The sequence below is a fragment of the Bubalus bubalis genome, chromosome 7 (genome assembly GCF_019923935.1).
Source record: "Bubalus bubalis isolate 160015118507 breed Murrah chromosome 7, NDDB_SH_1, whole genome shotgun sequence".
NCBI classification, from domain to species: domain Eukaryota; kingdom Metazoa; phylum Chordata; class Mammalia; order Artiodactyla; family Bovidae; genus Bubalus; species Bubalus bubalis.
Window position 1 is genome coordinate 103,986,268 of NC_059163.1, and position 9,604 is coordinate 103,995,871.

Below are 9,604 nucleotides of genomic sequence, written 5' to 3' on the forward strand. Positions count from 1 at the left end.
ATTCTTTTAAATATTTTTATATAAAATAAATATATATATGCAAAATAATTCTAGGGCTAAAAGATTGTCTGGGCCAAAGACATGAGCTCAGGATAAACACTTACAATCAACAGAGCCAAGAAGATTAAAACTTCGTCACCCAGGAATACACCAGGTCAAATTGAAGGTGGATCATTCTTTCACATTTTAATAGGTATAAATTAATTATAGTGATGGGTATATTTTATACAAAGTAAGATCTCCTGCAATCAGACTATAAATCAGACAATAAAACCCTTTTTACTTTTTGAGGAAAAAAATGACAACAAGATAAATACTTGGGAATGCCTAATACAAAAAGAATAGTGACTGTAAAATGTCAAGATTTTAATATTCAAACCACACTTTCTGCCTAGACTTTTTGTCTGAGGGACAGAGAAGAGACTCAATGTGAAGAAAAACTCAAGACTATATTTTGACCACTTTCTTGCATTGGATATTTGAGAATTAGGGGATCCTGTTTGCTTCTTATTGGAAAGACTTACATGATGTGCAACTAAAGAAAATAGACTTCTGTATTGATTAGCTTTATCTTCAGAGACCACATAGCAGGCTTAAGCTGAGGAGGGCAGATCCACTGAGTGGTGGAGGTGAACAACTGTGATGTGATAACACCTGTAAATGCAGAGTTTTCATAACGTTGTGTGTGTGTGTGTGTGTGTGTGTGTGTGTTAGTCACTCGGTCATGTCCGAATGTTCATGACCCCATGGATTGTAGCCCACCAGGCTCCTCTGTCCATGAAATTCTCCAGGCAAGAATACTGGAATGGGTAGCCATTTCCTCCTCCAGGATTTCATGACTTTAGGAGTAGACTTTTAACTCCCTTGCAGAGTGTAAAAGAATTGGGGGTCCCTATTGAACCCTTATATTTAACTGTTCTCCTTAAGCAACACCAAAGTGAATGTAATTGTACTGAAAGTTTTCAGAAGATGGAGCAAAGTGATCAATTGCATCAGAAGACTTTGAGGAAGTTACAGATCCCAGTAAATACATACAAAGTGTGTTGCAAATTGAACTTTAGATTTGTATAAACTGCAAATGAATTTTTTTTCCCACTGCTTTGAAAAATGTTTCCGTGAAAAAGGACTGGAAGACCAGAATGAAGGAGACCTCAAAAGACATCTAGCATTGGTTATGCCATGGAAATATGAAGAAATAAATTCCCTGGACAGAGAAAGTAAAACTCAAAGAGAAAAGCAGAGTTTGAAAAAGAGAAATTTATGCTTAGGAAAGAAAAGAAAAAAATCACATAAAGACTGGGAAAAGATCAGAAAAGATGATGAGGTCAAAAAGAAAATTTACTAAACACTGCAGTATCTCATTACACTAAAGGTGACTTGTAAGGTCCTTGGGCCCCAGGCAAAAGAAGCTCCTGCTCTGGTTCCCATGTTTTATAGGTCTGCATGTTATCACATAGGCCATTCAGGTATAACCTAAATCAAATCCCTTATGATTATACAGTGGAAGTGACAAATAGATTCAAGGGATTGATCTGATAGACTGCCTGTAATACTATAGATGGAGGTTTTTAACATTGTATAGAAGGTGGTGATCAAACCCATCCCCAAGAAAAAGAAATGCAAAAAGACAAAATGATTGTCTGAGGAAGCCTTACAAATAGCTGAGAAAAGAAGAGAAGGAGAAGGCAAAGGAGAAAAGGAAAGATATACTTATCTGAATGCAGAATAACAAAGAATAGCAAGGAGAGATGAGAAAGCTTTCTTAAGTGAACAGTGCAAAGAAACAGAGGAAATCTATAGAATGGGAAAAGACTAGAGATCTCTTCAAGAAAATTAGAGATACCAAGGGAACATTTCCCGCAAAGATGGGCACGATAGAGGACAGAAATGGTATGGACCTAACAGAAGCAGAAGATATTAAGAAGAGGTGGCAAGAACACACAGAAGAACTATACAAAAAAGGTCTTAGTAACCCAGACAACCACAATGGTGTGGTTACTCAAATAGAGCCAGACATTCTGGAATGTGAAGTCAAGTGGGCCTTAGGAAGCATCACTACAAACAAAGCTAGTGGAGGTGATAGAATTCCAGTTGAACTATTTCAAATCCTAAAAGATGATATTGTGAAAGTGCTGCACTCAATATGCCAGCAAATTTGGAAAACTCAGCAGTGGCCACAGGACTGGAAAAGGTCAGTTTTCACTCCAATTCCAAAGAAGGGCAATGCCAAATAATATTCAAACTACCAGGCAATTGCACTAATTTCACATGCTAGTGAAATAATGCTCAAAATCCTTCAAGCTAGCCTTCAACAGTATGTGAACTGAGAACTTCCAGAAGTACAAGCTGGATTTAGAAAAGGCAGAAGAATGAGAGATAAAATTGCCAACATCCATTGGATCATAGAGAAAGCAAGGGAATTCCAGAAAAACATCTACTGTTTCATTGAGTATGCTAAAGCCTTTGACTGTGTGGATCACAACAAACTCTATAAAATTCCGAAAGAGATGGGAATACCAGACCACCTTACCTGCCTACTATGAAACCTGTATGCAAGTCAAGAAGCAACAGTTAGAACTGGACATGGAACAATGGGCTGGTTCCAAATTGGGAAAGGGGTACATCAAGGCTGTATATTGTCAAACTGTTTATTTAACTTATATGCAGAGTATATCATACAAAATGCCAGGCTGGATGAATCACAAGCTGAAATAAAGATTGCCGGGAGAAGTATCAGTAACCTCAGATACACAGATGACACCACCCTTATTGCAGAAAGTGAAGAGGAACTAAAGAGCCTCTTGGAAGTGAAAAAGGAGAGTGAAAACGCTGGCTTAAAGCACAACATTCAAAAAACTTAAATCATGGCATCTTGTCCCATAACTTCATGAGAATAGTTAGGAACAGTGACACATTTTATTTTCTTGGGCTCCAAAATCACTGTGGACAATGACTGCACCCATGAAATTAAAAGACTCTTGCTCCTTGGAAGAAAAGCTATGACACACCTGCTGCTACTGCTGCTAAGTCACTTCAGTCGTGTCCGACTCTGTGCGACCCCACAGAGGGCAGCCCACCAGCCTTTCCCATCCCTGGGATTCTCCAGGCAAGAACACTGGAGTGGGCTGCCATTTCCTTCTCCAATGCATGAAAGTGAAAAGTGAAAGTGAAGTCACTCAGTCGTGTCCGACCCTCAGTGACCCCATGGACTGCAGCCTCCCAGGCTCCTCCATCCATGGGATTTTCCAGGCAAGAGTACTGGAGTGGGGTGCTATTGCCCTCTCCACCTAGACAGTATATTAAGAAGCAGAAACATCACTTTGGCTACAAAGGTCCATACAGTCAAAGCTATGGTTTTTCCAGTAGTCATATATGGATGTGAGAGTTGAACCATAATGAAGGCTGAGCACTGAAGAACTGATGCTTTCAAACTGTAGTGCTGGAGAAGACTCTTGAGAGGCCCTTTGAACTTCAAGGAAATCAAACCAGTCAATCCTAAAGGAAATCAGCCCTGAATGTTCATTGGAAGGACAGATGCTGAAGCTGAAACTCCAATACTTTGGCCACCTGATGCAAATAACTGACTCATTGTAAAAGACCCTGATGCTGGGAAAGATTGAAGGCAGGAAGAGAAGGGGATGACAGAGGATGAGATGGTTGGTTAGCATCACCGACTCAATGGACATGAGTTTGAGTAAACTCTGGGAGATAGTGAAGGACAGAGGAACCTGGAGTGCTGCAGTCCGTGGAGTCCCAAAGAGTTGGACACGACTCAGTGACTGAACAACAGCAACAAGAAATGTTATCACTTGCACACTCACACACACACAGTTGTTTTGAATCACATATAGGTAACTGTAAACTTAGATATTATGCTTACAACTGGCAGAGTATAGCCATTATGATACCGCATAAAATGCTTCTTCATATCTCTTGCCTTGTGACTTCAAAACAGGTCATTGTTTATAAATGCCATTGAAGCTTGGAAGTTGTCCCCCTGCAGATGTACGAAAAGAGCAGTTATTTAGTGGGAGGTTTTGAGCAGTGCCAGTGTTCATGTAAGAAAAATGGCAAATTTTCTGTCAAATCTTTCCTCTCAGATGGTATGAAGAAACAAATTCCTATGTAAAAGAATCACCCTCGGTATTGCCAGGGTTTCACTTTATTGTTTTGCTTGGTTTTCCAGATAATGTCTCTGGAGGTATCCTTGAATTTGGGTAATATTTACAACAGTTGCCCATGATGGCTGAGAAATATTTTGCAACATTAGATAATTTATGTCTTCTTAAGTATGCACATGCCTAAGTCTAAACATAACTAGATGGCTTTTAAATACTAGAATTGATAATTTTTATAAAATAGTTTATGAGATTTCATATTGTCTTTTAAAAATAAAATTCTCAGATTTACTTCATTTTGATTTTAAACATTTCTATTTAAATTATAAGTTGTATTTTTCTTTTAATTTTAATATATAATTTGAGTAATTCCACAGAATATATATTTATATTTATAGTGTAGTAGTCAGGGTACAGTCAGGAAAACAGAATACACACCAGTTATTTTCACAGCAAGAATTCAATATTGGAAATGTGTTAAATAAATTCTAGAGAAGTAAAAGAGAAAAAATATAACACTGAATAACACAGAGTTGCTGCTGCTACTGCTGCTAAGTCACTTCAGTCATGTCCAACTCTGTGCGACCCCATAGATGGCAGCCCACTAGGCTCCGCCGTCCCTGGGATTCTCCAGGCAAGAACACTGGAGTGGGTTGCCATTTCCTTCTCCAATGCAGGATAGTGAAAAGTGAAAGTGAAGTCGCTCAGTCGTGTCCAACTCTTTGTGACCCCATGGACTGTAGCCTACCAAGCTCCTCCATCCATGGGATTTTCCAGGCAAGAGTACTGGAGTGGGTGGTCATTGCCTTCTCCAAACACAGAGTTAGTTACTGCTTAAATAAGCCACTACTCCTAGGACTAGGAGAACAAAGTAAAAGAGATTGGGTGTTTAAAACCTCAAAGTTTATTTATTATTTTTAAAAGAATATTTATTTGTTTGGTTGTGCTGGTCTTATTTTCAGTACACAGGCTCTTTGATCTTTGTTGCTAAGCTCTTGGTTGCACCATGTGGGATCTAGTTCCCTGACCAGGGATCAAACCTGGGCCCCTGCATTGAAAGCACAGAGTCTTAGCACTGGGCCACCAGTAAAATCCCTGGAACATAGGAATTTATATGGAGCCTGACAGAACTGGAACCTAAGCATTTAAAACCAGTTCTTCAGGAGCTTGGAAGAGTGCCCCCAAGGAGCTGGAACTAAGCCATGAGGAGAGTACACTAGCTTCTTGTAGCTGACATATCTGAAGGGACACAATGAGATTTGTCCAGATTCTTCATACTGAATAAAAGAAAACAGAAAGATGAGTTTATGGCAAGCCTTTTGATCTGCAAGCCAAGAAACTCAAGGCTAAGGGAGCACTGAATTTCAAGTTGCTCACAGATTAAGAGACTTTTAAGGGCTACATATGGAAGTTATTTGTCTTTTTCAACTGACTGGTTGCCTAGTGGTCTTATTTCTTATTTGGATCAGAGTAGTTAAGCAAGGGGAATAAGAAGTCCAGAGCCAGCATCAGTAGACTAGGCATTTGGGCATTGGCTGCTTTCTGAAAAGAGTTGTAAATTCCTTTAAGATTAGGTTAAGATTCCTTTATGTGTCTGAGATGACTATCATCATTTTGTTCCTGACATAGGTGATCATTTTAATTTGGTTCTATGGGTTGGTTTTGAATGTGAAACAAACAACAACAGTAAAAAAGGAAACTGAAGCCAACAGCTACTATCAGGGTGCAGAAACATTGCTAGAGAGATTCTGACAGGAATTAAAATCATAATGGACCAATCCTTCTTCTTCTTCCGCATTCCAGTCTTCTCTAGTGTCCCTATTGGAACAGCCTAACAGAGAACTAGCTGAAAAAGAAGAAATTGATATTGCCAAGTGCTAGTCTTAGCATAAAAATATAGTGTAGAAAGGGTGGTCTCGAAGCAGAAAACCAAAAACTTAGTAAGTAACCTACAGGGTTCATACTCCTTGACTACTGATATCTTCTACATGTATCTGAACTTCCATGTAACAATAGCAATCATTTGTTTTTTCCTACCAAAATAAATCTCTTCCTTAAAACATATATATCTTTCCTCTTCTAAAAGGAAAGATATATATGTATATGAAAGGCCGCTGTTGCTCAGTATAGGTACTATGACATATTCTGTGACAATCACAGTATCCATATCAGGAAACTATTAATACCTCCATAAAAATCAGCCAAATTTCCACCTAAATATTCTGTAACCTAAAGATTAAACCACAAGATCAAAAAATGCTAACCAGTCTCATGGAAAACAATATGGTGACATGTACACTTTATGCCTAAAGTTTAAATCTCTCATTCCAGTAATTAACCAAGAGGATATAGTTAATTTCTTTCACTGTTCACTTTATGCTGCCTTTGCTCACTTAGAACCTTGATTAATTGGAGTTGTTTACCTAGTGGGGTGATGCCGAACTTCGTTCATAAAGAATATGAATCCTTGGTGTTTCTACCTCTTTTTTCCCTTGGTATAGTTTTTCATTGACTTTTACTACTTGATATGGAAATAATTAAACATACCTCAAGGAATCCACTGGGTTCCAGGTATAGTCGACCGTACCCCCATTGTAAAGAGGATCCTAATTTTTCTTGATTACTTCCACATCTATTAAACTGACATCCACCCGTTTTCTTTGCCTGTTGCTTCAAAATCATCAAAACTCCAGAATAGCCGCATAACAGTCCAGTTCACTTGACTTCTTGTCATGGCCACTGTTAGAGGCAAACCCTCCTTTAGAAACTAAGAGCTCCAAAGCAACATAACTCCAGGTTTCAGGGAATCAGTTCAGTTCAGTTCAGTAGTTAAGTCATGTCCGACTCTTTGCAACCCCATGGACTGCAGCACACCAGGCCTCCCTGTCCATCACCAACACTCTGAGCTGACTCAAACTCATATCCATTGAGTCGGTGATGCCATCCAACCATATAATCCTCTGTCCTCCCCTTCTCCTCATGCCTTCAATCTTTCCCAGCATCAGGATCTTTTCCAATGAGTCAGCTCTTCACATCAGGTTGCCAAAGTATAGGAGTTTCAGTTTCAACATTAGTCCTTCCAATGAACATTTAGGACTTATTTCCTTTGGGATGGACTGGTTGTATCTCCTTGCAGTCCAAGGGACTCTCAAGAGTCTTCTCCAACACCACAGTTCAAAAGCATCAATTCTTCAGCACTCAGCTTTCTTTGTAGTCCAACTCCCACATCCATACATGACCCATGGAAAAACCATACCCTTGACTAGACAGACCTTTGTTAGCAAAGTAATGTCTCTGCTTTTTAATATGCTATCTAGGTTGGTCATAACTTTTCTTCCAAGGAGTATGTGCCTTTTTATTTCATGGCTACCTTCACCATCTGCAGTGATTGAAGCAAAAAAAAAAAATAAATCTGTAAGTTGTACTAATGAGAAGAACTGTTATCATATTTATCCCTGATTCCAAGACCAATATTCTTGCTATAGGAGTAAATATCATAATGAATCAGTCATTGATTCAAGCATAGAGTGCACCCTCTTGGACAGAACTGTTGTTTCAGGGTACTATCTCCCAACTATTGCAATCATGTATTATTGAGAAAGTAACTTAAACCAACACATAAGGAATATGACTTTAAAATGTTGACATTTTCTGTTTACTATACCTTTTCGATGAAAATGTATTCAATTTTGATCTCTTTAAACATAATTACACTTTATTTTTTAAACTTTGAGACTGTGATTGGTCTCCAATTGAGATCATGATAGCAATAAAAGATAGGGAAATGAAACTCAAAAATAAAATGCTGAAAAGAAAAAAATAAGAACTCTTTCCAGAGATGGTCTTCTGAAATTAAAATTCTAACAATAAAAATGAATAGACTTCTGTCATATATTATATATAAAATCCACAAGTGAGACATTGTTAAATGTTTAATTATTCTATAGTTACTAATCAAAATAATAAGAATTATAAAATTATAAAAATTTATCATCTAATTTTCACTCAAATAAGTCAGCTGAAATCAGACATATTATTTACTGGATGATGTAATTAATGAGCAAAACAGAATAAAAAAGAGTTACTCATGTCAAATTTATGATTCAGAAACAACAAATGCAACCCTGGATTGTCTGTTAGAATATGAAAAAACATAGTCATGAAATTAGTAAATTAGGCAGGAAAATACAAAAGTTTTTGATGATTTACTATGTTTCAAGATCAGATCAGATCAGATCAGTCACTCAGTCGTGTCCAACTCTTTGCGACCCCATGAATCGCAGCACGCCAGGCCTCCCTGTCCATCACCAACTCCCAGAGTTCACTCATACTCACGTCCATCGAGTCAGTGATGCCATCCAGCCATCTCATCCTCTGTGGTCCCCTTCTCCTCTTGCCCTCAATCCCTCCCAGCATCAGAGTCTCTTCCAATGAGTCAACTCTTCACATGAGGTAGCCAAAGTACTGGAGTTTCAGCTTCAGCATCATTCCTTCCAAAGAAATCCCAGGGCTGATCTCCTTCAGAATGGACTGGTTGGATCTCCTTGCAGTCCAAGGGACTCTCAAGAGTCTGCTCCAAAACCACAGTTCAAAAGCATCAATTCTTCGGCGCTCAGCCTTCTTCACAGTCCAACTCTCACATCCATACATGACTACAGGAAAAACCATAGCCTTGACTAGACAAACCTTTGTTGGCAAAGTAATGTCTCTGCTTTTCAATATGCTATCTAGGTTGGTCTTAACTTTCCTTCCAAGGAGTAAGCGTCTTTTAATTTCATGGCTGCAGTCACCATCTGCAGGGATTTTGGAGCCCAGAAAAATAAAGTCTGACCCTGTTTCCACTGTTTCTCCATCTATTTCCCATGAAGTGATGGGACCGGATGCCATGATCTTCATTTTCTGAATGTTGAGCTTTAAGCCAACTTTTTCACTCTCCACTTTCACCTTCATCAAGAGGCTTTTTAGTTCCTCTTCACTTTCTGCCATAAGGGTGGTGTCATCTGCATATCTGAGGTTATTGATATTTCTCCTGGCAATCTTGATTCCAGCTTGTGTTTCTTCCAGTCCAGCATTTCTCATGATGTACTCTGCATATAAGTTTACTGGGTAGTAATTCTGGAAAGTGATAATGATCATTCTGAGGACATGATAATATTTCTAACAAAACATAATCCTATTCAAAGTTACTATCACTTTACTTTTTATTAATTTTAACAGAATATTTTTATTTAACTTTATGTTAAAATTATTTCAAATGGAGAAATAAACTGTAGAAATAGGCTTTTTAAAATTTGCAGTAAAAGATTCATAATATAAAATATGCCATTTAATACATTTTTAAATGTACAGCTCAGTGGCATTAAATACATTCATATTACTGTGCAACCACCATCACTATCCATCTCCAAAATTTTTTCATCACCCAAACTGAAGGTCTGTACCCATTAAACAATATTTCATTCCTTGCCTCTCTCTCACCAGAGAAA